This window comes from Chiroxiphia lanceolata, chromosome W, assembly GCF_009829145.1.
Source record: "Chiroxiphia lanceolata isolate bChiLan1 chromosome W, bChiLan1.pri, whole genome shotgun sequence".
Taxonomy (NCBI): domain Eukaryota; kingdom Metazoa; phylum Chordata; class Aves; order Passeriformes; family Pipridae; genus Chiroxiphia; species Chiroxiphia lanceolata.
In genome coordinates this window covers 16,046,722-16,074,444 of record NC_045670.1, presented here as the reverse complement: position 1 = coordinate 16,074,444, position 27,723 = coordinate 16,046,722, and the positions used below count along the sequence as shown (strand labels likewise).

The window sequence follows — 27,723 nt, the reverse complement described above, 5'->3', positions numbered from 1 at the left end:
CTTAAAGGGAATTTATGGCATATTTGTTAATATTAACTTGTAAATCTTGTACAACTCTCCATGCAAAAGACAAATACGACGGGAACGGACAGGATATTACCTTGGAAATTTTCAACCTTTTTCATAGAGCAAGGACACTCCATTTGTCATAACGGCAACAGAACCACTCCTGCATTTTGTCTTCCCTTCTTCACCTCTTCCCGCCCTCTGCCCCCCCTGCGTCTCCTGTTTCTCTTGAGCACTCGGCCCCCCTCGAAGCAAGTGTTGCTTCGTTAAGGGAGCTTTCACCACCACTTGTCGGAAGACGGGGGAGAGGGAGGGAGGGAGGGGGAGGAGGGGGAATAGAGGTTGGGTTCATTCGGAGAAAAATCAGGAAGAGAAGTCAAATTGCCGTTGCTCTCCTCATGTCGCAAGCTAGCTACATGGTCTGGTGAGAAAGAATGATACATAGGAAGGAAGGAACAGCTGCAGATGGACACATTCCGAGGAGGGGGGGGGTTGGGGGGGTGTAAAACGGGAGAACACAGACAGACCCCCCTCTGCACCGCCTGACACCGCGGCCGCCACTGCCAGCCCGCTACCCCTCCGCAATACTGCTCGGGACCATGGCTGTCGGCAGCGCGGGGGAAAACAGACCCCCTCGGCCGTCCGCTGCGCCGCTCCTGTGCCCGCGCCGAGCGCCGGTCGAGTCCTGGGCCGAGGGAGTCCCCCAGCGCCGCCTTGGCCAGGAGCCGCTGCCGCCGCGCCGCCTCCGCCCGCCGCTGCCGCGGACCCCGCGCCGCCGTGTACCGTCAGCCCTGCCAGCCCTGCCGCCTGCCCGACCGTGCCCGTGCCCGTGCCCGTGCCCGTGCCCGCGCCCGCGCCCGCCGCTGCTGCTGCTGCCGTGCCCGCTGCCACTTACCCGTCCGCGAACGCGATTGCCGCGACCGCGCCTGATGCCATAGCCCGCGCTGAGCGACCGCCATCGCGCCCTGCTACGTCATCGCCGCGCGACACCAACCCCGAACCGTCGAGAGCCACCGCGGCCACCGCCCCCCCCGCCGAACCTGGCAAGATACAGCCTCGGCAAGAAAAAACCGGGGGGGGGGAGGGAGGGGCCGCGAACCAGCCCACACCGCCACGCCGCTCTATTTGCCGCTGCCACCGTCTGCGCCCCCATCCCTGAGTTCGACATCAGACTACAAGGACGGAAAGAGAGACTCAGAGGACCAGGTGCAGCTGCAGCTTTGGAGGCATCTGTGGCAGAAAAGAAGTTGAGGCGACAAGAACCCTCTGCACCTCCTCTGCCATTGCCGGCTCCCCATACCCCCATACAGGGGCAGGTTCCCCCAAACCCTTTTCTGTCGATTCCACCACCTCCACAGACTCCATTCAGGGAGGGTGGAGGGAGTGGGACCGTGCCGGGAGGATTTGTAAATCTGCTGTTTGGGGGATCAGGGGCTGGCGAGAGTGGGGAGGGTCCGGTGCAGAGATAGAAGGGAATTTTGTGAGATGCTATGATAGAGGGAAAGTTTGTGTCTTTAACTCCTAACGCATTTCCGGTTATAATAGATGCGGGAGGAAATAGAAACTATCAAACCTTAGATTGGAAGATGCTAAGAGAAGCTAAGTCTGCGATTACTCAGTATGGATTGAGATCGAGTTATACTACATCTGTGTGACAGCATTTTAAGAATAAGTATTATCTCCAATAATAAGGACATTTTTTCTCTTAGCTCTTTAAACTTTATCTCAGGTTCTAGTGGCAGGGATGCTTGTATAGACTGGAGACACTGAAGCCTGTAAGAGTCTATGCTGTCCCTTGCACTGCAGCATTCTAGGTCTTTTGATGTGGTGATTCACCATATACACTTCCCAGATTTTGACATCTAGAGACATTCCTATTTGTTATGTATATTTTTTCAAATGGCATGTGTTAATGAGAATGAGTAGGGAAAGATAAGTCTGGTTTACAGAAGCCACAAAAAGATGTAATTTTGTTCTGGTTGAGAAAACATAGTTTTCTTGTGGTTTCTTTATAAAATTCTTTGTGAAAAGACCGTTTCCCCTTTAACTTCATAGCATGATCTTTGAAGTGATTTTTAACTATTTGAGAGAACTTTGAAGTTCTTGGACCCCTGGAAGAAATATTAGGGCCTAGTTTTTGTGCTCCTTGTCAATTTGCTAGTTTGATATCAAAGAACTGAGCTGCTGTCCCAGTGTAGATCACAATGCTGGTAAGATTAGATAGTGAAGTGACAGGAAAGAGAGTTACTTATTGATACTCAAATAACTGCTAGATTCTATCCAATCCTACCTTGTTTATGTCAAAAAGACATCAGAATTCATTTCAGCTAGGATGGACAGGCAAATCTACATAAAAATGTAATCAGTGCTCTCCTAACCCTTCTTCTGTCTGATTAAGTTTCAGTCTACACATCTCATTGTGATTGAGAAAGAGGTCTGAAGGAATAAGATATTTTTGTCCTTTACAGGAAACAATTAGACTGACCTAATTTTTATTTCTTCTCTTTCTGCTACAGATTTCCACACACATACAATTTAGCTTTCTTAAGATCCTGTTATGGCTTGGATGAGACTTGAGTTACAGCACTGTTAATTGAGAGAGTTTAAATACAGGAAATGTTCCCTGAATGCTTGCCTTGTCTGTATGCTCATTTGAACTAAGAAAACTGAAAAAGGACTTTTTGAATTTAGGCTGATGAAACAGTTTAAAAGGAAAGCAAATACCGTTGCAACCCAGAGCAAATACTACCGAGTATGACTTATGCGATATATGTACGTTTTCAATGAGGAGTAGAAGTTATAGACCCACTCTTTTATATTTATATCATTATCTTTGTACTGACTGTTCACAGTAACATATTAAGCGGCACAAAACTCTCACTAAACCCCTATAAACTCAGTCATGTGCATCACATCCCACAGTTAGCAGAATTGATTATGCATTTAAAGCAGCTTTATCTAGAAATAGAAATTCTTACTGAGCTTTCTTCATCGGCTTCTATTTTCTTTAACCTAATTGAAAACTGCTTTAAAATGCATTGATGGCATCAACATTTGAATAAGATTCTGAACTGATAGTTCTAGGTTCCAAGCCTTTGAAATAAATGAAAGTTCTTTTTGAAGCATGAAATTACCTTTTCTTGCAACTTCTTCCTTAATTTAAAATTGCTAATCCTATGAGACTGATAGTCCAAGCATCTACTTAAGACTGAAGCCTACTTTACCCATAGATATGGCACTGTTGTGAAGCAAGAATAAACTAATAAATAAACCAATTTTAAATCAGTGCATCATTCTTACATACAAAATTGCTTCAGTTTAACTATGCCAGTGCAATACCACCTTTTTTAGAACTGTGTATAGTACACATTGGTCTTTCTATGAGCTACTCTAGGCAATGGTTTTGTAACTGAAGCAATGCTACTGTGGCATTTAATACAGCTTGGATTGTCACATTTCCAGTGCCAAGAGACCCCTGCGGTGCCCTGACATGAGACTGCCTTCTTTGCCAGGTGTTAGTATTTACTTGCAATCTGCATATGCAGGATTGAAAGCAAAGGCATAGTTTTAAATGGTGAGAAAAATTCTCACTGTTTGCAGTCTTTGATCACTTCATCTGTAAAGAAGGTATTTATTTCTCTGTTGTAGTTTTAACTTACTAACTGGTATGATTTGTTTGCATTCTAGGGATTTTAGGCAGAGAATACTCAGTATTCCTTTTGATTTTACACTCACAAATACTATGTATCACATCTTGAATGAGATTTATTGAGATTTTGGAGTTGCCGAGAGTGGTTAAGTGTAGAAAAGACTTCCTTTTTTCTTTACAGTGTACTCATGTAACGGCGGGGTCCTTGTATAACAAGGAATAATGATGCTCCTCGTGGTGGTGTGGACAAAGAGACTTTATTTCAAAATTCCCGCTCCTTATATCCCTGAATACCATGTGACTTCTTCAGCCAATAGAGTTATATGTGACCGCGCATGTTCTCTTGGGCCTAACTGCCCTGGCACATCCCTCGTGCCTTCAGACACGCCTCCCACATATCCCCTCTCTTAATTATCTAAAGAAGTCACAAAAACAGTGCAAAACAACAGTGCAAACAACAGTGCAAAACATTCAGAACACTGTAAACTGCCAAACTCGCAGTAACCCAGCACACTGCTTGCTTGGCTTCTTATACTTCTATTGTAAACCTTTTTAAAACTTTCTTATAGTCCTATAGGGTAGTGCAACTTGGAGAATTACTTTATTAACTTAGGACCTTAGCCCAACCGTGTGTAAACTATAACCTTTATTAACCTGAGGGTTTTTTAATAACTGGGGATTTCAAACTTTATTTAAGAAACAGGGTAAACATATCAAAAACTCAATTCTTTTAAAGTGACCTTGTGGTGTAGGTAATGTGGTTTTGTGAGGTGGTTTATGTTTTTATATTTGTCCAGTCATGCAATTCTTTTATTCATTCACTCATCTCACTCACTGACGGCCATCATCATTCACGCACACACATACACACACCAATATTTGTAGATTGCTTGTTACCACATTGGTCATTAATATAAACTGAAACATAACATAACTCTTTTTAAACTCCTGCGTTATCTGGTTCTTGCAGCTGTGATTGTGTATCTAAGTAGGGCTTTACACACCTGGAGGGGATCCACTTCAGTTCTTTTCCTGTTGCCACGCAAGCGTAACCTCTCCCCCAAGTCATAAGATCTAAAGGTCCTGTCCATTGCCCTGAAATCAAATCTTTTACCATGACTAGTGGCCTGGGAGAGGCAAACGCCTGAGATTTGTGCTACTTCTCATACCTACTTCTTTCAACACTGTCACAATTCAAAAAATTGATCACATATGTGGCTTTCCACAAACGTTCTTGCGGACTATATAGCTTCTCCCCCCCTCTTTGTTTTACTAACATCTCTTTCAGTGTGCGGTGTGCCCTTTCTACAATTGCTTGTCCGGTAGGTGAGTGTGGGATTCCTGTGATATGTGAGATTCCCCATTCTGATAGGAAATTTCTTACCTTTTCAGAGATGTATGCTGGTCCGTTATCAGTTTTGATTTGTTTTGGGGTGCCAAGGGTAGCAAAACAGCTTAACCAGTGTCTTATTACATCCTTGACTTTCTCACCTGTGTGTTGCTGTCGCAGTGATGTACTGTGAGTGTGTGTCTACAGTTACATGTACATATTTCAAGGTGCCAAATTCGGGAATGTGTGTGACATCTGTTTGCCAGATCTCATTGGATATTAACCCTCTGGGGTTAACGCCTTCCTGAGATGGCATGGGGGTTATTTTTTGACAGTCTGGACAAGTCAATATAATATCTCGAGCCTGATTAATTGTAATTTTGAATTGTCTTTTTAGAGAGCGTGCATTCTGGTGAAAAAATGAATGGGACAATTTTGCTTGCTCAAGGGTCCTGGGTACTGTGTTGAACATTGCTGCCTTGTCAGCTTCCCGGATCCCTTCAGCTATTGGCCCTGGCATGTCAGTGTGAGACCTGATGTGCATTATGTAAAAATCAAACCTTCTGTGATTGACAAGAAACCAAATAGAACGCATTTCAAACAACAAATGAGGGTTAGAAACATCCTGAAGAAACGAACATTCCAGACGTGAAACTAACCCTGCAGCATAACAAGAATCAGTGACAATATTAACAGGTTGTTCAGAAAACTTTTCCAAGGCAATACAAATGGCAGCCAGTTCCAGAACCTGCACAGAGCATTGGTTCATGGTCTGTACCTCCCGTTCCCATTGTCCTGTATCGGGATTTACCCAAGTCACTGCAGCCTTCTGTGATCGCCCAGATGCATCTGTAAAGACTGAGGCCTTTTACCGGCTCAGTTTTACATCTGGTTGTGGCCTTTAAAGGCAAATTACTGATTTTTGCCCAAAGTCTGTGCTTAGGGAGATTAACTGAAATGTCACCATCAAAACCTGCTAAGGCAGCTTGGAACTCGACGTCCTCAGCCAACATCCAAGCTAAATTGTCCTTCATGACTGGAATGTAGATGACAGCTGGATCCTTTCCATCCAGTTCCTGTAGTCGTCCTCTACCTTTAATAACAAGCTTAGCAAACATTTCATTAGCTGTCCATACAGTTTTAAGTGGTGTGTGGGGCAGAAATAGCCATTCTAGAACCAACAGTGGGTCCTTTTCAGTCTGGTCCCACTGAAACAACTGCAAATGGCTGGTACCTGCTGGGAATTAAGGCCAGGCAGATTTGCAGTTCAGGATCTCTCCTTCTGCTTTGCCTAGTTTCTATTGCCTTGGCACAAATGTCTAACGCCTGTTTGACCTTGTCAGAGACTGAAACAGTTAATGATTTATGCATTCTAAGAGACTTCTGCAGACTTCTGACTTTCTGATGGGCAACTGGGCCCATCCCCCCCCTCCTCCAGTGCAGCAAGCCCTGAAAAGGTGGGAAGAGCCGAGTTAACTCCGCACCAAAAAGGGGGACACCAACCTATGAAAACAATTCCCCACCCTAGGGGAGGTGCAAAGGATATGGATTTTGACTGGTGACTTTGGGGTTTGACGGGGTTTTTGCTTTTCCTTCTCCCCCCACCACCTGCGGATCAAGACATCGCTGGATCCAGTGGGCAGTGATTATCTCATCTTCTTTTTTTTCTTGCTCTCCCTTACTCTTACCCTGTCTTTCTCTCCCCTATGCATTTTTCTCCTCCCCAGAAAGGTTATGACAGCACCCAAAATGTTAACATACCTATTGATGCAGAATTGTTAAAATAAATCTTGTCAATATATGTTTTCAGACACCGATTATTTAGTGTCGTTTCACTTTAATCCACCCCAAAGGAATTATTGATAAAACCTGGGTTACCCCCTCCCCCCTCTTTTCCTGGGGCGGGGCGTAACATTTCTTTGGCGCAGCGAGCAGGGTACTTTGGATGTGGTGGAGTAATCGATGTATTCTAAATGTGATGCCGAGGGCGAGTCAAATGGTGACTATCCCTTCGCTGTAAAATTATAGTGAGAATTTTTCTCCTCTCGGTGTGACCCGGGCACATCAGACCTGTTGAAAGGTTTCCTGGTGTGGCCTGGACCTGTTGAAAGGTTCTCTGGTACCTGGACCTGTTGAAAGGTTTTCCAGGAGAGAGTCAAACCAGCCCTCAGCGGGTTAAGGAGGAGAAAGACATTAACCTAAACTGGGTTAATGACTGAGGCAAAGGGGATGACACCCCAGGTTGAGCTATATGGGGATTATTCCCTCCTGATAGTTATCCTTGGTTTAGAACTGTTTTTTGTGGGTGCTGTCTTAGGCGTGTTACTTAGAGCAGTGCAAAAGCAAAAATCAGCTATTCAGAAATCCATAAGTGAAGTGATAAAATCTTTCCAAGAGTCAATGAGAACTTTGCAGGACCAACTAGAAAAAGAGGCTATTCAAAAATCTACCGGTGAGGTGATAAGATCTCTTCAAGAGTCAATGAAAGCATTACAGGAGCAATTAGGAAAAGAACGCCTGCAGTTAACTGCTGAGCGTCAGGCACTCCAAAGAGAGAGAGAGATTAGCTAATTGCTTCGGTCAGCCCTGCAAGATGAGGAGGAACAAAATGAAAGGCTTAAAAAGATACCGGAAATGAAAAATTGTGAATTGCGGGATATTAATTCAAAATACCCTAAACCGGTAGATGTTAACAAATCCCTGTACCCATCTGGGGAATTAGAAGAGTTGAAGCAAAGTTACCCGGAGGACGAGGTAATACATATGCGTCCCCTCATTAAAACTGAAACCACTGACCAGAGGGCAGATCGGCAAACTACCACACGAATTACCCCGTACACGGGGGAAGCACTGGCCAAAATTCAGGAAAAATACAGTCGTAAGGCCAGTGAATCAGAGACTGAATATGTGTGGAGAGTATCCCTTACAGGAGGGGATCAGATTTTGTTAAGTGAAGATGAGGTCAGAGGATTTTGGGGCCCAGGGGTCTTCCTGACCACAAATGATAACCGAGCACCATGGCCGCTGACCCAGAGAGCTGCCTACTGGGCAGGCGGGTTAGACCCTATAGAAAGGGGAGATCCTCACACAATTAAAACCCCCACAATTGGCCACATTGTCGAAAGCATACAAAAAGCTGCATGCCTCCAATTAATCCATACAAGATTGTTGGACTCGCAGCGGCATTCCCCTATGGAACTCGAAGCGGATCCACAAAGATTTCCCGCCCTGATAAGAGACCTGCCTGATGCACTAAAAACTCATGCTAAACAACTACAAGAGCGCATAATGACAACCCCCAGGCCCAGAAGAAGGGGTGCTCCACTGGGGATGACCTGGTTAGAGGTAGCCCAAGAATTGGTAACTACTGGTCGACAGTTGGGGGTCTCTGATACAAGTAGTGTTAAGCAAAAAACAGATATCAGAAGGGTAGGAGAGATCCGAAAACCACCTTTGCCAGGTAATCGTCAGCAAAATGCGACACCTGGTGAGCGAACAAGGTACAGTTTGTGGGTGGAGGGTATCGAGGAAGGAATTCCTCGAGAAGTGATGGATAAACTACCCACAACTAATTTGGAACACTTGATAAAGCAGTGGGATAAGATCAAAGAGCATGAGTCACCCCCTGGGGGCAACCCTCCCCAGGAATCCAACACTATGATTCCCTCAGCCCCACCAGAAATCAATTTAGCCAATCCCGAGTTGGGAAACGGGACTCACCGCTCCCAGTAAGTGAGCCGGGGAGCGGTCAGTGGGTTTACATGAGAAGGCTCACAGAAAACAACCAGGGAGATATGGTGATCACTTTTCCTCTTGGCCCTTTTAAATCTTTGGTTACATTCGTGGTTGACACGGGTGCACAGGTCTCAGCACTCCAAACTGAAGCTGCTACCCAGTGTGGCATTAAGCCAGACAAAAAAAAAATATGGGTAACTGATGCCTTTGGCAAATCCCAACCCCAATACACTGCTCGAGTAAAATGCTGGTTACCGGGAGATGAGACAACCACAGAAACTATCATGATTGTGGGACCACTACCAGCTAACATCCTGGGGTTAGATCTGTTAAAAGGGAGGGCCTGGACAGATGCCAGAGGGAGAGAATGGGTGTTTGGTCTCCCATCCCTCTCTGTCTGTCTGTTACAAACCGCTCCAAGTCTGCCTCCTTCCAAAATAACAAACGTAAAACCCTACCCACTTCCTTTAGGGGCACGTGAGGGAATTGCTCCAGTAATTGCAGAACTGCAAGAGCAAGGAGTGGTTGTCCCTACACACTCACCATACAATTTGCCGGTATGGCCTGTTCGCAAACCTAATGGAAATTGGAGGCTTACAGTAGATTATCGACGTCTCAACTCTAACAGTGGCCCCCTGACAGCTGCAGTACCTAACATAGCTGAGCTGATTGCTACAATTCAGGAGCAGGCCCATCCAATTCTTGCAGCTATTGATGTCAAAGATATGTTTTTTATGGTTCCCTTACAGGAGGCAGACCGAGATCGTTTTGCTTTTACCTGGGAGGGTAACCAATATACCTTTACTCGTCTACCTCAGGGATACCGACACTCCCCTACCCTGGCCCATCATGCACTCGCACAGGAACTGGCTCAAATTACTCCTGAAGAGGGAACTAAGGTATATCAGTATATCGATGATATATTAATTGGTGGCTCTGATGTCATACCAGTGAGCCAGACCCAGAAAAATATTATCACTCACCTAGAAAGTCTGGGGCTCCAAATTCCCACAGAAAAGGTACAACTTGCCTCCTCTGAAGTAAAATTCCTAGGTATATGGTGGAAAGGAGGAGCAGTGTGCATCCCTCCTGAAACCTTAAACACCCTAGAGCAAGTAAAGATGCCAGAGAGTAAAAGAGAGCTCCAGCATGTTTTGGGTTTGCTGGTTTTTTGGAGAAAACATGTGCCAGATTTCTCCATTATCGCTCGTCCCCTGTATGACCTGACACGAAAAAAAGCAACATGGGAGTGGACCCCCATGCATGAAGAAGTCCTAAAATTACTAATCTTTGAAGCTAGTGTATACCAAACTCTGGGGCCCATACATCCCACAGATCCACTCCAAGTTGAATGGGGATTTGCAATCCACAGTCTGTCCATACATATGTGGCAGCGGGGACCTGAAGGTCCCACTCACCCCATTGGTTTTCATTCTCGCAGCCTAAAAGATGCTGAAAAACGATACTCTGCTTGGGAAAAAGACCTGTTTGTGGTCTGTTTAGCCCTGCAGGAAGCAGAGAAGACAATTCGACACCAATCAATCATCCTGCGAGGACCTTTTAAGGTTTTAAAGCCAGTGATATCTGGAACCCCCCCTCCTGCAGGGGTGGCTCAGAGAGAAACAGTCCGGAGATGGTATGCACAAATTGATCATTACTATCACTCTCGTCAAATAACTGAAGGAGCTCCAAAAATACTCCAAATACAAGAACAATCTTGTAAGCTACCTGATTCAAACCCTCCTCCTTCCTGTATAAAACCTGCTCCCGCTTTTGAACCTCACTTAAAAAATGTTTGGTTTACAGATACTTCTGCCAGACGAGAAGGAAAAGTGTGGAAATATTGAGCTGTGGCCCTACATGTTGATTCAGGGAACAGGGTAGTGACAGAAGGAGAAGGGAGTGCTCAGGTCAGGGAGTTAGTAGCAGTATGGAGTGTATTTACCGGAGAAGCAGACACTGAAGGAGACACATACATTTACACAGATTCCTATGCAGTATTCAAAGGATGTACAGAGTGGTTCCCTTTTTGGGAACAAAATCAATGGGAAGTGAATCAAGTATCAGTGTGGCAACAAGAAAAATGGAAAGAGATTCTAAACATTGCTAGACAAAAAACATTCCTTGTAGGATGGGTTGCTGCACACCAAACAGATAACAACCCCGCTCATCTGTTAAACAATCAAGTAGACTCACTGACATGGTTAGCTAAGATAACAATAGAGGGAGAGGGACAAAATTGGGAACGTCTGTTAGAATGGTTACATGTAAAAAGAGACCACTTAGGAAACAGAGAACTGTTTAAAGAAGCAGTCAGTAGAGGGTGGCCAGTTACCAGGGAACTGTGCAACACAGTGATCTCTGCCTGTAGTCTATGCCGCACCAGGTTGAAAGATCATGATCCACTGAAAGATCGACCCCTGCACCTGAGGGATAACAAGGGATTGTGGGATACCTGGCAGGTAGACTACATCGGTCCTTTCTGAATTTCTTATGGAAAACAATACATCCTGGTTGGGGTAGAGATAATATCAGGACTAACCTTGGCTGAAGCTGTGCGACGAACCACAGGAGAGAATACTGTGAAAACTCTAAAACTCTGGTTCAGTTATCTACCCAAACCAAAGTCTATCCAATCAGAAAATGGGAACCATTTCACTGCCGGGGTGGTACAAGAATGGGCCCGAGAAGAGGGAATTCAATGGACCTTCCACACTCCATATTATCCACAAGCAAATGGTATTGTGGAACGTACCAATGGGCTCCTAAAGCGAGCCATAAAACCTTATAACCCTGAATGGGCCTCCAGAGTTTCTGATGCAGTAACCAAAATCAATAGCCGATGGGGAATAAATGGTTGCCCTCGAATTACAGCATTCTGCCCCGAACCTCCCACTATTGTACTGAGGGAAAACAAAAGTAAAGATCCTGTAAAACCACTCCATTATCCAGGCCAACCTGTATTAGTAAATCTACCCTCTGTGGGACAGGTGCCACTCACTCTAAAAACCCCAGTTAACCCTCATACATGGGTAACCACAGATGCTCATGAGAAGGACCATCGAATAAACACTCGATGGATTCTTCCTTCTTTTTAACAATCGGTCCGCAATGGGCCAGATTTGTTCCTTTTGCAGAAACCTACCAGCAGAAGAGATCACACCACATGATACCGATAAAGCCTTCTACTGCTGCTATCATTAGTTCTCATTATCCTGCGACAACATGAAGTGACAACAGAACTGAAGAGTTATACTGGTTTTTTGTTGGGTTTTTTTTTACCACATTGGTTGTTTGCATGAGTTTTATCTTAAAAATGTTATGATCCTAATAGTTTTGAACCTACCACAAACATTGTGTTTGTGTTCCCCTACTCCCAAAATTACTTGTATTAAGGATTGTTAACTTGTTTGTGTAGTTTTTCTGAGATGTATTGTTAGTTTAATTTTTGCCAAGTGTATTTTGTCTTTTTAAATATCTAAACTCAACCAAATATAACCTGGGAGTTAGTACAAGTATTCGTGCATATTTGAAATCATACAAATATGTATTATATACATTAGCCTTCTGCCTTGAGAGGCATTGAATTTCATATTTGGTTAAATTTAACAAATAAAACTAAATTTAAGCCCAAAGAGAACATTAGAAAACCTTTTACCAGCTCCCAAGTAACTCAATGTTTTTGATGTATAATTTCAAGTATGTGTATATGTTTGTAACCTTATTAATGTTAAGAAATTTGATTGTAGCCTATTACTCACCCTGATTACTCACGGGGTGGAGAGAGAGTAGCTAATACAAATTAGCTTACTATTTTATTATAAAGTTTTTTTTTGAGAGAGGAGAATTGCGGTGCATTGGGGCTATCTCTTCCTTTCCTTTACTCTTCTGTCTTCCTGTCCACTATACAAGAAGCACCGCCCACAAAGAAGATTCACAGAGAAGAAAAAAAATCATTGAATGCATAAATCACGGGGTGGTGTCAGAGACTGAAACAGTTAATGATTTATGCATTCTAAGAGACTTCTGCAGGCTTCTGACTTTCTGATGGGCAACTGGGCCCATCCCCCCCCTCCTCCAGTGCAGCAAGCCCTGAAAAGGCGGGAAGAGCCGAGTTAACTCCGCGCCAAAAAGGGGGACACCAACCTATGAAAACAATTCCCCGCCCTAGGGGAGGTGCAAAGGATATGGATTTTGACTGGTGACTTTGGGGTTTTGGCAGGGTTTTTGCTTTTCCTTCTCCCCCCACTACCTGCGGATCAAGACATCGCTGGATCCAGTGGGCGGTGATTATCTCATCTTCTTTTTTTTCTTACTCTCCCTTACCCTGTCTTTCTCTCCCCTATGCATTTTTCTCCTCCCCAGAAAGGTTATGACAGCACCCAAAATGTTAACATACCTATTGATGCAGAATTGTTAAAATAAATCTTGTCAATATATGTTTTCAGACACCGATTATTTAGTGTCGTTTCACTTTAATCCACCCCAAAGGAATTATTGATAAAACCTGGGTTACCCCCTCTCCCCTCTTTTCCTGGGGCGGGTCGTAACAGGCCTCTGCTGTCAGAGTCCTGTTAGACCTTAGATCAGAGTCCCCCTTTAGTAACACAAAGAGAGGGTGTAGCTCCTCTGTGGTTAAGCCTAGAATAGGCCTTAACCAATTAATAGCTCCCAGGAGTTTTTGCAACTCATGTAAGGTTAGGGTGTCTTTTACCTCGAGCTGCAGTGGCTGTGGGGAAATCTGTTGCTGCGTGATTCTCCATCCAAGATAGCTCCAGGGCTGCAATCGCTGGATTTTCTCTGCTGCAACCTGCAAGCCTGCTTCTTGGACAGCATCAGTCAAAGCAGTGACAACATTTTGCAGTTCATTTTCTGTGGCCATGCTTATTAAAATGTCATCCATGTATTGGTAAATTATTGCAGAGGGAAAACGCTTTCTGATGGGTTGAATAGCATTTGTAACTACTGTTTGACATATGGTAGGACTGTTTTTCATCCCCTGAGGGAGGACAACCCAGTGATACCTTTGCATGGGCTGTGAGTTGTTTAATGCCGGGATGGAAAATGCAAATCTCGGGACATCCTCGGGGTGCAGAAAGATGGTAAAAAAGCAGTCCTTTAAATCAATTATTGTTAGTGACCAGTTCACTGGGAGCATAGTAGGTGAGGGTAACCCTGGTTGCAATGCCCCCATAGACTCAATGACTGCGTTTACTGCTCTGAGATCCTGAAGCATCCTCCATTTCCCAGTTTTTTTGGGAATGCAAAATATAGGAGTGTTCCAGGGACTGTTTGTTGGCACAATGTGTCCTGCTTCTAATTGTTCCTTTACAAACATTTTTAAATGTTCAAGCCGTTCCCTTTTCATGGGCCACTGATCTACCCAGACTGGCTGGTCACTTTTCCAGACTAGCTTAATAGGTGCTTGGGACGGTTGACCAATGGCCCCTATTGAAAAACCTGGCTGCTTGCAGGAGGAATTTGCATTACTGTGCCGAATTGTCCAAGTACGTCGTGTCCCCACAGAGAGCAAGGGATTGGAGCTATGAACGGAGCTACCTTTGCTAATTGTCCCTCTGGTCCCAAGACAGTGAGTATTTGAGCACTCTGTTTGGGCCTTTGTGTGCCTCCCACCCCCGAATGGTTGCAACTGGGCAAACAGTAGGCCAGTGAAGTGGCCATTCTGAGTCTTTTATTATGGAAACATCAGCCCCAGAATCTACAAGGCCTGTAAATCAGTGCCCATTAATCTGGCACGTCATGAGTGGCTGTGCGGCTGTGATGGTTGCTGCCCAGTAAACCTGTGGGTGCCCCGTGCTGCCAAAGGCCCCTGAACCCCACTCCCTCCCCCCCTCCCCTGCAGGCTACGCACTGTAGAACGGGATTAATTGAGCAATCTTCTGTCCTTTTGGGATGAAACAGGGGGGTGAAGGGGTCCATGCCATTATTAGAATCTCGCTATGAGAATCTGAATCTATTACACCCGGCAGCACAAACAAACCCATTCTGGTGGTGGAGGATCTTCCAATCAGCAGTGCATGCATCCCTGGGCTAAGGGGACCCCAACGTCCAGTCGGGATTAGCACTACCTCAGTGGAAGTTATGAAGACTGTGTCCCTGTTGGATAAGTCCAGCCCAGCGCTGCCTTGGGTGGACGGGCACGGAGCGCTTGCTGGGGTAGAGGGGCACAGATTGCTGGCTGAAGTGGGGGGGCACAAATCACCAGCCTGTTCCCTTGTGTCGCATGTGTTTGCTGTATCGGGGCATGTGACAGCACCCCTCTCCTCCAGTTTTTTGGCACCCTCTTTGCTTTGGGTTGTTTTCGAGGTGCCACTACTAGAGGTTTCTGAGGGCAGTCCCTTTGGAAGTGGTCGGGGGCCCCACAAATGTAGCAACCATTCCTGGGTCTGGCCCTCTGCTGTGTCCTTAATTGAGCACTCAGTGCTATTGCCAGTAAATCAGTTTGGTGTGTCAAGGAACCAACCCCTTGGCAGACACGAACTAATTCTGAGATGCTACAAGTTTCCCTTTTAGGAAGGGTTTGCAGAACTCTTTTACAATCAACGTTAGCGTTTTCGAAAGCCAGTCTTCTGCTAAGGATTTCCGTGGCTTCCTCATTCTCAATCTGCCTATCTAGGGCAGATTGCAACCGATCTAGGAACTGTGAGTAAGGTTCTGTCGGGCCCTGCATTATCTTTGTGAATGACAAGTTTGTGTCTTTGTCTGATGTGGGTAGTTTTCTCATTGCCCGCATGGCATGTTTTGCTATAACTTCATATATTTCTCTATTGTACCCAATTTGTGCATCTATGGAACGGTAGTTTCCATCCCCTGTGAGCTGGTGTGCAGTTACCCCTGTTTGTGGGTCATTAGCATAAGCGGAACAGATTTCTCTGAAATCGTTCAACCATACATTATACTGTGTGTTAGTGAGGCTTATTTTCAACAGGGTTCTCCAGTCGTGTGACATGAAAATGTATGTGGTGCTCAGTGTTTCTAAAAATGCGTGTTAGGGGAAGATACACCAGTTTCTCTCATCAACTGTCTCAGTTCTTTGGTTAGTTCATGTGGCAATGGCTGGAACCTGCGGCTTTGGCGTGGCCCGATAATTACTGGACATGCTGGTATAACTTGTAAGTCCCCAATTCGCAATACCTCCTCTCTGCACAAAGCCCATCTATCAATCGAACCCTCTCGGTATGTTGCTTCCTCCCCTCCCCGCAAGGCTATCCCGAAATCCCCCTCCTCCTCCTCCCCCCATTCCTCCCATCCCTCCCACCCTGCAGCTTCAGCAAAAGCGGCTGCCTGTGGGTGGTTGGTGGTAGGGGGGGTACGACGCGGGGGCGGGGAAGGATGAGTTACTGTCCGTTCTGCGTGACGGGCGAGATGGCTGTGCCTGCCCCTGGGCGCGTGGTCGGCGATCATCTGCGGTATGGGTTGGTAAGTAAACTGGGCTAGCCCCCCCATTCCTGTCACGGGACCCCCTGCGGTTGTCCCACGGACTGGGACCTCGCATCTGGGGCCCCGCTCCTTCCCGCCGACCCGTGTCCCTTGGGCTCCCGGTTCCCTTCCCCGAAGTGGAATTGTGAACGGTTCAACCCCCTCCTCCCGCCGAGTTTTGTGTGTTTAAACTGCGGTGCGTAAAAGTTGGGCTACTGCTCGCAGCATGAGTGGGTGTGTGTGTGTTTGTCGTTCTTTGGTGGGCTCTGCTTAATGCAGTCATTATAGCTTGCCAGGCTGGGTAAACATTGTTTGCTTGGGAGTCTCCTCCCTGAGCCTTGAGTTTGATGAGGTTCCCTATTTTGTCCCAGATGTGTATGTTGAGGGCTTCAACCAGAGGCAGTTCTGGTACGGCTATCTTAACGAACCGCACCAACTCTGTTAATTCAGCCCTTGTAACCTGTACATAATAAGGCTTCAGCAGTGTGGCTAGTGCGTCTGTGTCCTGTGAGAGTTCGGTGGGGAAAAAGTTTCCCATGTTACCTTTGAGTCTTGGCACTGCTAGCATGCGCTGCTGAAGAGGGTCTGTCAGTTTGTTGATTTGTGTTGGCTCTCTGTCGGCTGGGCTGTGGCGTCCCGTCGGCGGCGGCTGGTGTCCCGGTGCAGGCGGCAAGCGGTGAGTGCAGGGCAGCGGTAGGCACGGGGTAGCTGTAGCGACAGGTGCGGGGCTGGCTGCAAAAGTGGCAGGTTTGGGGCTGCAGGCGATGGGCGTGTGCGTGGGCTGCAAAAGCGGCAAACGGCGGCGGCAGTGCTGGCGGCGTCGTCTCAGTCACGCGGCGGTGGCTCGGCACGGGTCCGGCTCCATCTCCGGCGAGCATGGCGTTCGTGGCAGCGGAGGTTCGGCGCGGCAGCGGCAACTCCGGGGCTCCCGCAGTTCACTGGGCGGTGCGGAGGTCGGGGCGCGCTGTATCAGGAAGGTACGGTACGGCGCCTTCGGTAAAGCCCGTGCGTTTGAATGCGGCGCAGGGGCTTTTTTCCGGCAGTGCTTTTTAAGCACACCGCAGGGTCAGTCAGCGGTGGTGAGCAGGCGGGGAGCCGCGGCAGTTTCCACTGGACAGAAAAACTGGAACAGGGCTCTGTGGGGGTCAGCGGTGGTTGGGGGTGTTAAGATGTGGTAGCGGCAAAACCGCTTCTCGCACGTGGTCCGGTGAGTGCTGTCGGCAGCGGGAAGCCACTTTTACCAGGTGACTTGACGCACGGGGGACCAACAGGCTTTTCCCTGACGATCTTAAGGTGCTCCGCGACCCGGGTCTCCGAGTTGCAGGCACACTCTCGCCCAGGGAACAGTCTAGGTGTGCGGAATGCCTCCCAGCTGGACTCATCGTTTTTGATGTTGTGTTGGACCCTCTCCGCTCTCTCTGGTTACCTGCTCTGACCTCTCTGCTTCTTCTTTGACTTCTTTCTTCTCTTCTTTTGTGCACTATCCTAATATTTTGGAACTCCTAAACTAACTGTCCATTTCTTAGATGCCACTAAGACCACGGAATTATTGACGTCAAAGTTTTTTGTGGTAAAGGCTCCCAGCTCCAAGAATTGAGACGATCCCGGAGCCACCGGCTGATTTCCTGATTCAGGATAAATATCTGGCTTAATATAAGCTAAAAAGGTCCCGTTCGGGTCGCCATATGTAATGGCGGGGTCCTTGTATAACAAGGAATAATGATGCTCCTCGTGGTGGTGTGGACAGAGAGACTTTATTTCAAAATTCCCGCTCCTTATATCCCTGAATACCATGTGACTTCTTCAACCAATAGAGTTATGTGTGACCGAGCATGTTCTCTTGGGCCTAACTGCCCTGGCACATCCCTCGTGCCTTCAGACATGCCTCCCACATACTCAGATATGACTTTTGTCAGTTCTTCAGTTCTGTGGTTTCATTCTTTCAATAGATGATTCCTCAGCTTTGACAAAACCTATTGTTTTGTTGTTAAAATAAGTTAAAATCCTGGAGCTCTATTATACATCCCAAAGCAAATATTGATACATTGCTTTTCTTTTACAAATCACATTTAACTGAGGGCCTAAGTGATCTATAGGAATTCTTTTCTTTTCACCCATATATCTTACTTTATGCTTATTAAAAGAATCTGTGCTTTTCAGCTGAAACAGCTTTTGTAGCACAGCTGTGAGTTGTGATCAGAAAGGCAATAACCAGTCAGAGGCTGAAAAACTTTGCCAGGTCTTGAGACTGCAAGTAAGACCTTATTAATAGAGTTAGAAATTTTGCACAAGCAAACTGGTAAGTACAATTTGTCAACGAAGTATTGCAGCTCAATCAGGAGCTGACACAAAAAGCAATACAAGCAGTACATGATAATAAGACAGCTCCATCTTTTACTACAGTACAACAGGAACCAACAGAGTCATTTGGGAAGTTTATTGATCGATTGCATCATGCAATTAATACCCATCCTGACCTAGATGAGAACATGAAGGTGAAATTTTTGAACATGTTAACCTATGCTTTTATCAGAATTGTTAGACAATATAGATAGTATGCAACATACTCTGTTACAAAATAGAACTGCTATAGTTTTATTATTATCACAGGAAATATAAGTGAAGAAATTAGTGATTTGAAAATTCTTAAAACACTTTTGCAAAAGCAGAAAGGAGGAGAGAAGAGCTAGCTAACCCCCTCGACTGCAAAAGTGTTCCATGTGTTGAAGTTTTTTGCACACAGGTGTTCAGTAGCTACCTGCACGATGGATGAAGCCTTGGAAAGAAGTTGGTACTTCAGAACAAGGCTGATGTTACTGTTGCAGGTAACAGTGAATTACCAGAAGAGCACAGTATTTTTAGTCTTATTGAAAGCACAGTTTTTTGAGCACAGTTTTTTCAGTATTACAAAAGCACAATTTTTAGTATTATGAACACAATTTTTCAGTATTTTTAAGGTACATAATTCTAGAAGTTAAGAGGCACATAAATTATAGATATTTAGAATTTAAGAGAGTGTATTGTGTGAACTTTAGATTATTCACTAAGTATTAGTAAAAGAAAATTTATCTGTTTGGTTAAGAAGTTTTAACATTATAAGGTACTAGAGAATTATTATAATTTCTTAACTCGTAAAACACAGTGACATGGAACTCAGAAGTATGTTTGTGTGAAATATGTTTGAATGATGGTGGCCACCGTGTGAATGTGAATAAATGAAAGTGTATGTATGTATGTGTGTGAATATATGATCACAAATACACAAACACCTTTAAATAAAAACAGAAGACACATAACCCTAAAATAGAATAGAGTTCCATTTACAGAAGTGTTTTAGACTGAATAAAAGCTTTCAAGAATAAACCCTATATTTAGAAACACCTCTAAACAAAAGTTAAGGAGTGCAAACCCTGAGGTCAGTAAATTGTTAAGTTAGTCTTCTTGAGAGTACAATTTTTTCAGTATTACAAAAGCACAATTTTTAGGTATTATGAGCACAGTTCCTTTTTCAATATTTTTAAGGCACATAAGTTTAGAAATGAAGAAGAATTTAAGAAAGTGTGTTGTGTGAACTTTAGATTATTCACTACATTTTAGTAAAAGAAAGTTTATCTATCTAGTTTATTTTATCTGTTTGGTTAAGAAGCTTTAACATTATAAGGTACTAAAGAATTATAACTTTTTAGCTGATAAAACACAGTGATATGGAATTCAACAGTATGTTTGTGTGAATGTTGACACTGACCACTGTGAGAGTTTGTGTGTGTGTATGTGTGTGAATGCATGATGATTAATGTGTTTTTGATCCAACAAATACACAAACATCTTTAAATAAACACCTTTGAATGGGGACAGAAGACACATAACTCAAAATTAAATGGAGTTCCATTTCCAGAAGTGTTTTAGACTGAATACGTTTGGAGAAGCACTCTTAGGCACACTTTTAGAACACACATCTTGGGGTCAATAGGTTGTTAAGTTTATTAATGATAGTAGTGTTATTGTATGTCTGCGTTTATTGAAATGTTATGGATACAATAAGGAATGTTACAGAAATGCAATTTAAATTGTTCAAACTTCAACGAGAGGGTAGGTTTAATTTAGATATTAGGAAGAAATTCTTTACTGTGAGTGGTTGTAGTGGTTTGGATTTTGTTTTCCCCCAGAGGCTAAGAAAAGTGGTAGACTCCAAGGGGTGGAAACCCCTGGAAGTTTTGAAGTTCTGTCCAATGGGCGCTCCTGCAAAAATGTAAACATACCACAACCAGACCGGAAGAGTTGTAGTTTTGGTGGTTAGAAGAAGTAACCATGTTGTAGAGCCACGAGGAAGGGGCTCTGAGCCCCTCGGGGCCTCTGGGGCCCCCCAACCCCAACTGGGGGCTACGGAGACTTGGAACAGTGTTAAGCTGGACTAAGTGTCTGTAACTGAACCTGGAGATGTTTCTTCATTGTGAGCGGCAGCGGCAGAACTGCACTGACCGGAGTGGTGGCACAGAGCCAAAAGATAAGAGAGCAGCAAAACAACCATGCAGCAAAACAGACAGAACTTCTGCAAGCTGAGAGAGAAAGAACAGCAACAGAGAACAGAACTAAGTTCTACAGAGAGAGAGTTTGGGGGTAAGAACTGCAAAACTCCCCTAAACTTTCTTTGAGATCCCTCCAAGATGGAGGGGGTGGACTCTTACTGATTAGAAGTCCTAAATGGGTAAAGGAGCTAAGAAGCTCGGTCGTCCTGAGAGCTGAACCAGGACGGTGTGGGAGGTTGGCCTTGAGGGCCCTCCCTTGCTGCAAGCTACAAAGAAGCTCGCAGTCTGAGACAGGGCACAGAGGTCCTGCAAGGAGCTTGAATCTCCTGGAGATACCAGACCGTCACGAAGACCCCCTGCGTCTTCATGATATGACGTGGTGAAATGACCTTGTCTGGGGTTACGAAGCCCACGGAAGACCCCTTTGCCTGCGTCAAGAGGCCGAGGGAGCTTGGATACCTCCCTCGTGAGTACTGGCAGAGATCCAGCAACAGCTGCATGCATGAGAGAGAGATAGACTGCTACTCTGAAGAAGCTGCTGCCCTGAGAGACTGGAAGGGATCTGTCCTTCTTTCCCTCCTGGACTTTTATTTGGAGGGGAGAAGAGATCTGATCCATTTTAAATACTATATGTCATGGTAGAGATAGTTGTGATTGTGTGTATAATGTGTTATAATATTTATTTGTACAGTCATTGTAATATATTCCCTTTCCCCCATTCTGAGTCTGGTGTGTTTTGTCTGGAAAAGCCCATCTCACATTGGGTTGAGATGTGGGAGGGGGAATGGAGCTAGGGAATTGGATTTTGGGGCTATCTCAAACCATGACAGTGGTGAAGCACTGGAACAGGTTGCCCAGAGAAGCTCTGGCTGCCCCATCCCTGGAAGTGTTCAAGGCCAGGTTGGATGGGGCTTTGAGCAACTTGGTCTAGTGAAAGGTGTCCCTGCCCATGGCAGGGGGCTTGGAACTAGATGAACTTTAAGGTCCCTTCCAACCCAAGCCATTCTATGATTCTATGAAATTATGAGTTATCTATCATATGTATAGGCAACAATAACTGACCAAGTAAAACATATTATTGAAACAGTCAAATTATTTTTATTTTGTTGGGATTTAATCACTTTATATTTGCAGTTACTGATCATAGTATAAGGAGTTTCTTCATCAGTGACTTAGTTTTTTATAAGAGAAACATCTTTTCAGTAGAGGTGAGGAAGAATGGTAAATTAAGAAGCTTATTAGTCAAACAAAATTCATCCTTTTCATTGACTGCAGATTTTTATTTCTGGCTTCATACTACCAGAAACCAGATTCTTTGGTCAACTTTTCTGGCATATATTGTAAAAAAATCCCCATTACTTCCAAAAAGAAGAGGGAGGAAAAAAAGGAAAAAAAAAAATCAGTGGAGTTATTTAGTTATTTTAGAGTGATTGAATTCAATTGCCTTACTTTAAATGTATTAACAATCAGTCCCACAGACTTCAGCAAAACCAGAATTAATAAAAGACAGTGAAAGGTGGTTCGTGACAGTAGTCATCTTTGAAGAACGTGGTTTTATCTGCTTTTATTTTAGAGGCATCACAATATAAGAGGTTTCAAAGTGTCAGTGACTTCTGTTAAAATATCTCAACATGGCAAGAGAAAGTATTCTGCATACAAACTGTAACTATAAACATACCCATACTACAACATCTACTCTTACTATGGTAAGAAAAAGACACAAACCAGACAACTACCCCCTCTAAATGAGGAGAAAAAAAACCAAAGGAGTAGCTTTCCTGACAGTTTTTTTCCTCACGATAAAGCTTTTTTCTTTGCCATTGAATACAAAAGAGAAGAATCAACCCATTCAGTAAATTCATACTGTGGGAATGCTGATTTTAATGGACTAGTTGGAGGAAAGACATCAAAGAATATAAAGCTGCATATGATTTATTATATCAATTTAAAAATGTACCATATTAAGGCAACAAAGTTACTCATTTTTATGTATTTCCATTAAAGTCTTATGCACACTATTCTTGAATCAGCAACTCACGAATAACTCACAGGAAGGAAGAAAGCAGAACAGTAAATATTAAGCACATGAGTTTCAGCAGATTCTGTGTTAGTTAACTTTAAGTTTTCCACCAAGAAAGAATTGTAACTAATACCACCGCCAAGGAGGAGGTTGCACTCTTGGTAGCAACTTCTAGGAGAACCAGACAAACACAAAGACCTGCCTAAACCAAGAGCTAAGACTCCAAAGTAAACCTCACAGCTCTTGTTCATAACAATAACTTAAAAAGTAATCCAGAAAAGCTGTATTTTATTTTTCCAATATCCAAACATTATTCAGATTGTTGCCTTAAGAGAGTGTGGAGAAAAGACTCCAGGCCAATTTAGTGTATAAGATAAAGAGAGTAGGTCCTTTAATTAGGTCTGAGGTCAGAGGAATACATATGACGCACGCCTGCCCAGACAGTGGTTCTATGATTTATAATAAGGTCCATCCAATTTCAGATTTGTCCACCCCCAGTTCTACCCAGTTCTGCCCCCCGACACACCCCCTCAGGAATTGGGTCTGGGGTCTTTGGGACCCCTTCTTCCTCATCTTCATCTTCTTCACAGCACGCATGGTCCTTGGAGTTTCTCCAAAGTTCTGGGCTTGAAGGTCGCTGTGTCTGTGTGATATCTTCTGGTCGAGGCTTTTCTACAATTCTACCTTGAAAAGAAGACTAAACATGCTAATGAAATTTAGAGGGATTGATATGGAATGGGGTAACAGAGTTGGGTATGTGTAAACATTATGCTACAGGGTGATATAATACAGCTACATTAAAATCTACATTTATTACACAACTATTTCTAAAATCTACGAAAGTTAAAAAATCCAAAAAGCTCTGAGGCATCAAGATTGATAAGTCAGCAACTTGAAATGTATGAAGTGGCAGATTTAAGAGGTTTCATATGATTTTAATTCAGTTCCCTTGAATCCATTCTGTGCAATAAATAAGCATCTGTGAAGAAAAAACAAATGAACATGCAGGAGTGTGAATTTAGAGCACCAAGTACTTCCTAATGGCTGAAACCAGAAAATTCTCAGGAGACACTTCTGTAGCCCAAGGGAATTTTACCTGCATCCATAACTTGCTTTAAGAGGATATCACAAATCAGCTTTTACAGGGAAAAGTATGGGGTAACCTAAAACTAAACTGCTGGTAGCTTTTCCTTTTACTATCACTTATGCATATACTAATCTCCTACCACTCCTGAATTGTGTAAGGCCCCAGTGGCTTTACCTGCTAAATACCAGAGGCTGCCTCTAGCTGTTGCTATCACTCATGCCAGGGGAGTCACAGGTAGAGAGCAGGGATTCACCATCAACTCCTTTATGATTACTGATGGACAATTCATAATCAGGGTTTGTGAATGCACAGACCAGAATTACTCCCTCATAATACTTGCTTAACTATTAAGGAAATCATTATTATGAGAAGACTGGCAGTCATCCTAGGAGAAGGAAAACTCTAATCCTAAATCCAGGAAGATGGAGCTCACTTAGCCCTGTAAGGCCATCCATCTAAGAGAAGGTCACTCTAATTAAACCTACGTCCTGAGGACCTCACTGCCACCGTCCAAGCTCGCTCGGCCCTGGCAGATGAACCTTAGGATTAAAGGGTGGGTTCACTTCCGCGCATACTGCATCTCACCTAAAAAATGGTGAACTTGCCACCAGCTGCCATTCCGAAGAAAAGATACAAGGACTCCCTGAAACAACATCTCAACCTTGGCCATATTGATTGTCATAACTGGTCTACTCTGGCCTCAAATCGGGAGGCCTGGAGACACACCATCTATAACGCTGCCGTTTCCTTTGAGAACGCACACAGGATCACTCTCGAGGAGAAAAGACAATGAAGAAAGAATCGTGTCTTGCTGAATATACCACCTAAGGAGTCTTTCTGCTGTGCCTTTTGCAATCCGACATGTCTATCTCGTATTGGCCTCATAAGCCACCAGCGTGCTTGTAACAAACGTGGATAGAGCCTTCTTAAATCTTCGTTCGCGAAGCCTAGCCATGATGATTATGAGAAGAACAAACAGCCCAGAAAATCAGAATATTACACTCCCAACAGCCAACTATGCTTTGACCACATGCTTTCCTGTTTATTTTTGGATGGCACAGCAAGTTTAAGCAATTCCACCTTTTAGCCCAACAGTCTGCTGTGCCCCAAAAATCAATCCCTCATTGTACCAGAATTGTTTTGCGGTACCAAGCTATGAATCACTCTAAGGAATTAACTTGGTTGAAAAATTAACACTTTTTTGCTGTGTTGTTTTTTAGACAGATTAGTTCCTGATTAAACCCACAGCAGAACTGAATAAACACTGGAAGGCATATGAAAGTGCAAGAGTAGCTTGCATCAGTATTGCTGACAGAGACACAGCAACTTTGCAGTCAGTAGCATTGGTATTTGGCAAATTTTCTTCTCCCCTGCAAACTACCTTGTGTTCTTCACAGAAGCAGGTGAAAAAGTTAACTGGACTGAAAAAAAGAAACCCAGTAAAGAAGACATGGCTGAGTAAATAAGCAACACTAAAGAACTATACATGGAACCACACAAAGAGAGATTAACATATACAATTGGATAGGGGTGGGCAGAGAAAGCAAAAGAGAGAACCATGAAGATGAGAAATGAATGGAGGAAGAGATCAACCAAACTGAAAGAGGAAAGAGAGAAAAGTAAAACAATGACAAAGAAAAGAGTACAAAGTGTCAAGAAAAACAAAGCATAAAAAAATGAAAATAAACAGCAGCACAAACAAAGCAGTGTCATTAAAAGATCAGATATGGTATCATGCCTTCATGTTTCTCAGAGTAGAAAGCCAATAATTCCCCAACTCTAAAGCAAAGCCCCATGGCTTCTGATTTTGGGGATTAAAATACTATTGTTCTTCAGAAGATCCAACTCGGTTTGGCAGTTGTGATCAGCAGTACCTGGACTAACTCAGAACAACTTCTGTAAACCAAAACACTAGTAACACATTCCTCACTGGAGAGAAGGCATACAAAGAAAAGCATTAAAAGCCCCACAAACTTTACTTATGCACACTGATTCAGATTTCCCTCAAATGTATCACAAATACCCTTTGTCTTCCTTGCAGATACTGGTTCCTTGCTATGGACAAAGTTTCCTAATAACAAGGTGAATACATCAGGCATCTGTCACTGAAAGGAGTCAATCTACCCCAGCCCCACCACCTCTCACACACTGCTGGTTTTTGGTTGGGTTTTTTGTCATTGGTTACTTGGTTGCTTTTCCTACCACCTTCATTTTTCATATTTTTCTCCTCCTCTTTCCATATAGAACTGCCATATGTAGAACAGAAGTATGTCCAAAGGAGCATCCAGAGAACACAGTCCTCTTCTCCCTGGGGATCATATGTCCCATCTTTACAAAAATTTGAGGAAATCAGATAGATCTTTTACTCTAGAGTATCACCAATTACCCCCACAAAACCAACACATAACATTTATACGTCTCCCAATAAAACTTGCAAACACTCACTAATCTTGCAACAATCAATTGGAAAAATTATAATTTGAAAAGAAAACTAAAATTCTGTCCTGTTCAACAGATGAAACTGGCTCCTTTCCTTACCAGTCACAAGCTAGCATCTTGCTCCTGTCTAAACTGACCTACACTCAAGCCCCATTAAAAACAGTTAACAATAATTTGCAAACTTTCAATCTCAGAAATCGACATTGACCTCTATTGTTCTGCCCCTTCAAGCAAGGTTATCCAATTTAGACAATGGCTGAGGGTACTATGCAACCAACATCATCCAATATCATTTGTCAAATGGTTTTCTTGGGTAGATGTAACTTAATGGGAAATTTGTTTCCTTCCAATTATGGAGCTGCACAAAAGATGCCTCTAAAAGTATTTCTCTTCTAGATGCCAGGCAAGAATACCATCTGGTATCCAGCTAATTAAAACTTTCAACCTGCTTTTGGATCAGTTTTTGTTTGCTTGGGGTTTTTTAATTATGTTTCTTGTTTGGGGTTTTTTTGTTTGGTTGGGGTTTCTTTTGTTGGGGCGGGGGTTTTTAAGGAAACTTACTCTGCACTGGATCTGATTCCATGAAATAAGCATAAAAAAGTTGCAAAGCAAGCTATGAAAGACTCCTTCACTTTCATGGGGGAGGGAGGAGTAAGCAGTAGAACAACTGAAAGAAATTGCTAGGGTTTTATATATAACTATTTCCCTCTAAAAATGTAGTATTATATGATTTCTTAGAATATTGTCCATCTTAGTCATGGGTAGGCTGTAAATAATTCTTGTATCTTCAGGGATCTTAGAGGAAAAAAAAAAGACTTCCCCCACCCACTGCGAATTATGTACCATCCTTTACAAGCTTTACAACCCTTCACAACATTGCACCTTCTTGCTAACCTCTGGCTATTCTCTCCATGCAGAAACCAAAATACTCCCTCCTCCTTACTCTTTTATGAAAATAACACCTAGTAAATGCCTCCCAGTTATTTAATTTAACCGTTTTTGTAGCGGCGGGGTCCTTGTATAACAAGGAATAAGTGCGCTCCTCAAGCAGTGGTGTGGACAAAGAGACTTTATTTCAAAATTCCCGGTCCTTATATCCCTATATACCACGTGACTTTCTTAACCAACCAGTTTACTAACTCTGGGGCATACTCTCTTGACTGTGTACCGGGGCACATCCTTTGTGCCTTTAGACACGCCTTCCTACATATCCCCTCTTTTAATTATATTAAGAAGTCACCAAAACAGTATGAACAGAAATGCAAAAAACAATGCAAACAACAATTTTAACAGTCAGAACATTATAAAACTACCGAGCTTCACAGTGATCCCGCACGTTGCTTTGCTCAGTTTCTTAACTCTAATGTAAACCTTTTTAAAACCTTCTTATATTCCTATAGGTTAGTGCAACTTGGATGGAAAACTTTATTAACTTAGGGGTCTTATCTTAACTGTGTATAAACTATAACTTTCTTAATCTGAGGGTTTTTA

General features: G+C 43.7%; 2 long non-coding RNA genes across 2 annotated transcripts; one reads left to right on the top strand and one right to left on the bottom strand.

Annotated features, from left to right (window-relative positions):
* Positions 1-5,161: 5,161 nt before the first annotated feature.
* LOC116780080 lies at positions 5,162-14,600 on the bottom strand. The gene is made up of 3 exons (XR_004354321.1): positions 14,589-14,600; positions 5,984-5,986; positions 5,162-5,733 (listed from the first exon to the last, which is right to left on the bottom strand). It is a non-coding gene; the product is annotated as an uncharacterized LOC116780080 (long non-coding RNA).
* LOC116780079 lies at positions 8,234-26,626 on the top strand. Its single transcript, XR_004354320.1, has 3 exons — positions 8,234-9,123; positions 9,240-9,244; positions 26,615-26,626. It is a non-coding gene; the product is annotated as an uncharacterized LOC116780079 (long non-coding RNA).
* Positions 26,627-27,723: the final 1,097 nt, after the last annotated feature.